The following is a 6,000-nucleotide window of genomic DNA, read 5'->3' as shown; positions in this document are numbered from 1 at the left end:
CACACACACACACACACACACACACACACACACACACACACACACACACGCCGCACGCACGCACGCACCGGTGCAACAGAGCGATCGTACTAGACTAATTTCTTGAAAAATATACATTTTTTTTTTTAAATGTTTCAGACAAAAGTTTTTCGACTTCAAGGAGGACATAATATGATATTATTGGTTAGACCTTAGGTAGCATTGTCAAGATCAAGACAAAGTTACGTTGAATTTTTTAAATGGAATCCCCCATTTTTCATTACATATTCTTGTAATTTATTTCGAGAGTTTTTCAAAACATTATAATAAAATATTTTTTCGTTAATATATTTCAATATATTCAATATATTTCAATATATTTTAGGCTTGAAAGTTACAATACCGCCGACATTAGCACTTACTCGGTGTCCGACCGAAAACTTCTTGAATATTATTCAGGATCACGTCCTGGATAACATTTGTAAAGATCAAGCCCATTGGAGGGTTATACCTCTGATTTTCATTTTTGCATTAAAAATTCATTTTTATGAAAGCTTCGTAAAGTAGACTTTACCCTTAAAAAAAAAAATTTTTTTAAATGCGACCATTTTTTGGAGTTATGCTTATTTAAATTTATGTGATATATACATTTATTTTGATAAATTTACTAACCTAATAAATTTATTAAACCTTTGCTGTGAGCTAAGATTGTTCTCTCTCTTCTTCTCAAAACAGAATCTATATTAGGATTTTGTTATTTTTTGAATGTTTTCCTTAAATTTCAATTCATCAAAACAATTCCTGTAAAATTTTACTTCGGATATTAAGAACACATGCCTCCGGCTCGTTAAACATTAGAGTTATACTACATTGTCAGCATTGATTTTTTTAAAACATATTTCTCACAAAAATTGGTTTACAGGACTTTTCTTTCTTTTAGCGTATATGTTTTATTTTTCTGCATCATTTAAGATCTTATATATCTTCTTTAAATAATTATGTAAACGACTAAAAAAACGACTAAAAAAACGAAGAAAATAAATATATTAAGTGTGGGAAAAAATTCATGGCGTTTTTCCCGTTACATCTAACGGGAAAAATGCCACGAACTTTTTCCCATACCTAATATATTACACTTTTTGAGCTGGAAGATGTGATTTCTGGGCTAAAAAGAATTGTAGTATGATTCAAGTCAAGAGAAGAAATTAAAGGATTTAATGTTTTTATTAAAAAATTAAATTTTTATCAATGTTACACATAATAAAATAATGTTATACATATAATAATGTAATAATTATTGCGTTTCAAGACCGAAATCATTTCGGCGCGTAGTTTAAAGAATTACATAGTATATAAGTTCACACAAAATTATACAAGCATTTTATATCTAGCTAGATCATTAATGGCATTTATTTCCTATTGGTTGTATACTCATATGTATGGTCCTACTCTTAGCCCTAGTGAAAAAATTTCGCTGAAATTATTCTATGTGTTTTTTGAAACATTTCAGCGTAATTGAAAATTTGTTGAAATTTCACTGAAAGTGAATTTTTCGGATAATATATTGCTAAAATCGCTAAAATTGAAATTTCTTTAAAATTTTGCTGAAAAATATTTCAAAACGTAAAATAATTTCAGTGAAATTTTTCCACTAAAGAGTTTAACATTCTTTATTTACATTGCCTGAAATAAGAATGTTGTTTACCAGTTATTGAGAAGAATATTACTAAGGTCTTGGTAGTCTAAAGGCCTAGGATGCTCGCACGAAATGCTAGAAATCTGGATTCAACTCTCAGCCGAGGTAATATTTTTCACAATAAAATTATTTATTTACAGATTTTAGTATGTTATTCAATTATTATTATTAAGATCGTTCTAAGATACTGAGCATTGAACTGTTAAATTGTTACACTGAAAAAAAATATAGTCAATTTTAATAAATTTAGTTCAATTTAGTTCAATTTAGTTCAAAAAAAAAATATATAATCAATTTTAATAAATATTTAGTTAAATACTGCCAACTAAATATTTACTTAAATAAATAAAAAAAAATAAATATTTGTTTAGTAAAAAAAAGATTGTTAAATCAAATTAACATTTTTTGTATCAAATAAATATATATCTTTATATTTAATAAATATTTAGTTGGCAGTATTTAACTAAATATTTATTAAAATTGATTATATTTTTTTTTCAGTGTAGTCAATTTAACTTGTGATATTACTGTAGTTGTTCAGTGAAGTTTGCGTTTCAAAACTGAAAAATTATTTTGTTGCGCAATTTAAAGGATACACGTAGTGTATGAATTCATACAAAATTATTACAAGCAAGAATCACATTAGAATTTTAATGGAATTTATCTCCTATTGGTTGTGTGAAATAATTTATTGTAACAAAGTTTTTTCGAATCCGAAAACGATAGTGATAATTTTTAATAATTTGTAATAAATACTGTTTTTATTTTTCATTTTCAATAATTAATTTATTATTATATATATTATATATTATAGGGGAAAGACGCCTATATTGCATCTTAACGTTTAAACAAAATTGTAATAAAAGCACTGAAAAGATCAGGAAACTTTTGGTTACTTGAAAACTTTTTTTAAAATCATCGCTTTTTGATAAAGTTGACGAATTAGTCTGCATGAAATCTCGATTTATATTGAATTTGTTTAAGAAGTCAGTGTTTTCGCAGTTACAAAAATTTCAATATCTTTTTCTAACAATTCAAGATATTGTGTGTTTTTATAAATAATTTTTGCTATTCATCAAGATAAATGGCAAGAGTTATTTATAGCTTAAAAATATTCTTGTGCTGAATTTAAATTGATAGCGAAAAAAAATGCATGTATTTTCTATATTTGTTTATTATCATTCCAGATAACACAAAGAATCCAAAAAGAATTCTTTTTTCATTCTCGACTTACAAATTCTTTTTCTATTTCATTTCTGTTCTAAAAATATTTTTAAGAGTTCCAAAAGAATTCACTTTTATATCACTAATTGTTCTTTTTTGAATTCAAAAAGTTTTTTTTAGTCTAAATAAATTCGCGATGAAATCGAAATAACTTTTAGATAATATTTTAATAGAGTTCTAAAGCTATTCATTTTATGTTATTTCTGGAATCGAAAAGTTAAATAGGTTAAATAGGTAATTGAGATTATTGGAATGTTGTGAAATATGAAATAAAAATTAATTAAAATATATTTTGCGACAAAATGTTTTAACAAAGAAAATATTTGAAAATATAAATCAGTTGTTAAAATCATATATAGTGTATGTTTTTTTGTATTGTTATATTTTTTGTCGCAGCACATATTTTTATTAATTTATATTTCTTAATTTTGTATAAGAATAAGTTCATTTTTTATTCAAATTAAGTTTTACTGTTATATTTAAATACGTATGATTATGTATGTATAGATATGCATATATACACGTAATATATATTTTGTATGTGTATTTTTTATATGAATGTATGTATACAAAATGCTATTGCAAAAACTAATTTTTATTACGCTCGCAGTAATCACTCAAACAGTACAATTCCAATAGCGATAGATCACTTGTAGCGGGAATAATTTTGTACAAGTATCTATATTGTAACCAAATCAAAAATGAATTTTTTTGAACCCGTTGCGAATAGAAAAAGGATTTTAAATCAACTTCAATTTAACTCTGTAAGAAGTATTTTTATGGAGTCTTTTATTAATTAATTGTCAGAAAGGAATTTTTTTTAAGTTCATTTAGAACAAATTACGCTAATTTATAAAGAAATCAAGAAAACGAACTTTTTTCGAATTCAAATGGATCAGTTGTGCTGGAATTCATGTTTAAGCTTGGCTTCTTGCCGTTGAAGTACTGATTTGCAATTTTTAAAAAAGCTGATTCGCTATGAAACCGTTGCTATATCTTGCTCTGAAAAAGTTTGTTAATCAGCAATATTTAATTCTTCAGTAGTCGCGTGGGGATCAAATTGACTCATTCAGAAATTATTATCTAATTTTGAGTTCGGATTCGGAATTCTAGCGATTTCGATAATCTTCTTATACTGCACCGGAATCGGAATACTTTTAGCATTCCTATCTGTCATATTGGTTCCACTATTTTTTATTTTCCAATTTTGAGTTCGAATTCGGAATCATGATACCGAAAATCTTTTAATATCATACTTGTTCTTGATTGGAGTGCAGTTTTGTATTTTGGTCACTTTTTCCATCTTTTTGCCCACTGTGGATCTGTACTCTCTCTGCAAGAAAGACGCAATACTATATATTTAAATTGATATAATCCTTTTCTATTCCCCTTTTAAGCTATCAAAGGTTTTAACATTTTTTTGTGTCTTTTTTAGTTTTTAAGAAAATCGATCATATCGATTAAAATGAATTATCCTATATAAATATGATTATTAACAATTTAGATAAAAAATTTAGATGAAAAAGCGCAAAAAGGTATAAATATATTACTCGTTAATGATTTACAAATGCAACGATAACTTGAAAATTTTAATATCATGAATTGACTAAAATTGCGGACATTCCAAAATTTGGAAAAAGGCCTTAAACGCTGAAAAGCGTCTTACTAAATGATAACCGAATGATTAATTTTCCAAAATTTTGACTTTTTTCATTAGGACAATAAAACCCCTATTTTAAATTTGGATTTGCATTGGTGAAATTCATAATACATATTTATGACATAATAAAACATCGTATCCATGCAATTGTTATGCAATTTGTTTTCGTTCAACTATCTGTAAAAACATTTGAATCTTAGGAGTCATATATATATATATATATATGTATAAAATTTTTCTAGATCTGCTATGATGTATTTATATGAGAAAAATTATGATTCCATGTCAAAATTACGAAGTTACTTTATGGTCTTTTTCTGTCTTTTTGACTGTGCGTCGTGGCGAGGCGTCGAACTAAATATAAATATAAATGTTTATATTTTTATTATTTATAATACTTTTTTTCACATAAAAATTTGTACAAAAATTTCTACAATAGTTATACAATAGTAAAACGTGCAAATGTTTTAAAACAATAAAAATTTTAAAATGATAAATTAGTCTTTTTTTTGAAGAAGATTACGATAAATCACCATTTTTTTCGATTTTTTAAGGCAGCAAACTTCCTTAAGCCAAGGGCGCAGTCTCTCGATATTCTATCTAAAATTTTACAGGAATTATTTTTTTGTGGATGGAACTATTCTAGAGTGTAAAAGAAATCAAAAGAATTCGAAAAACGAACTATTCCCAGGAAAATAAAGAAAATAAAGAAAAATTAGAAAATTCTATGTGATATCATGAAACATGATATTATAAGTTTATAAAATTTTATCATGCAGAAATAAAACTAAGGATAAAATTTGCAGTTACTTTGAATTTGTTTATGAACATAATACTCTTAAACAACATATAAAAGTAAGAGAAATTAAAAGAATTAAAAAGAATTATTATGTATAAAGTTCAAATATTTATTATATGTGAAATTGAGTTTTATTGGCATAGCATTGATACAAAATAATATTTATTTTATTTGAATTATTGAGTCCATTGAGTAATGGACAAATAGAAGGCCAAGCTCTAAATGGCTATAGCAATAAAATAGGTATGCACAAGAACCATCATTTCTTGCATCATGAGTTTCCATCTAAGAGAACATATTTAAAATTATTGTAGGAACAGACATTTAAATATACACTACACTACTAACTTTGTTTTAAATATATACGTAAGAAATTTTATGATAAGGATTTTTTAAATACATATGTCAAAAATTCGGGAGGGTCCCTGCGATAGCATATACATCCACTCACATTGGCCGGGATGCGTAGTAATTTTTTACTGCTTTATCAATGAGAATATTTTATTTTAAATTGGCCAATTTAAGCGATGTGGGTTATCAGAATCTTCCAAAAATCTACTGAATCTATGCGCATGTGCGGTAGGGAGACTAGTTCACACTAGTTCAATCACACAGAGGTTGTGACACCTTTTCTTTAATTGT

General features: G+C 26.1%; 1 protein-coding gene across 1 annotated transcript in view; it reads left to right on the top strand.

The window, feature by feature from the left end:
- The window catches only part of LOC108693784 (paired box protein Pax-1), a 135,046-nt gene that overhangs the window by 32,253 nt on the left and 96,793 nt on the right, over positions 1 to 6,000 (top strand). The window lies entirely within an intron of this gene.

This window comes from Atta colombica, unplaced genomic scaffold (assembly GCF_001594045.1).
Source record: "Atta colombica isolate Treedump-2 unplaced genomic scaffold, Acol1.0 scaffold98, whole genome shotgun sequence".
In the NCBI taxonomy this organism is placed as follows: Eukaryota; Metazoa; Arthropoda; class Insecta; order Hymenoptera; family Formicidae; genus Atta; species Atta colombica.
This window is presented reverse-complemented; position numbering and strand designations above follow the sequence as displayed.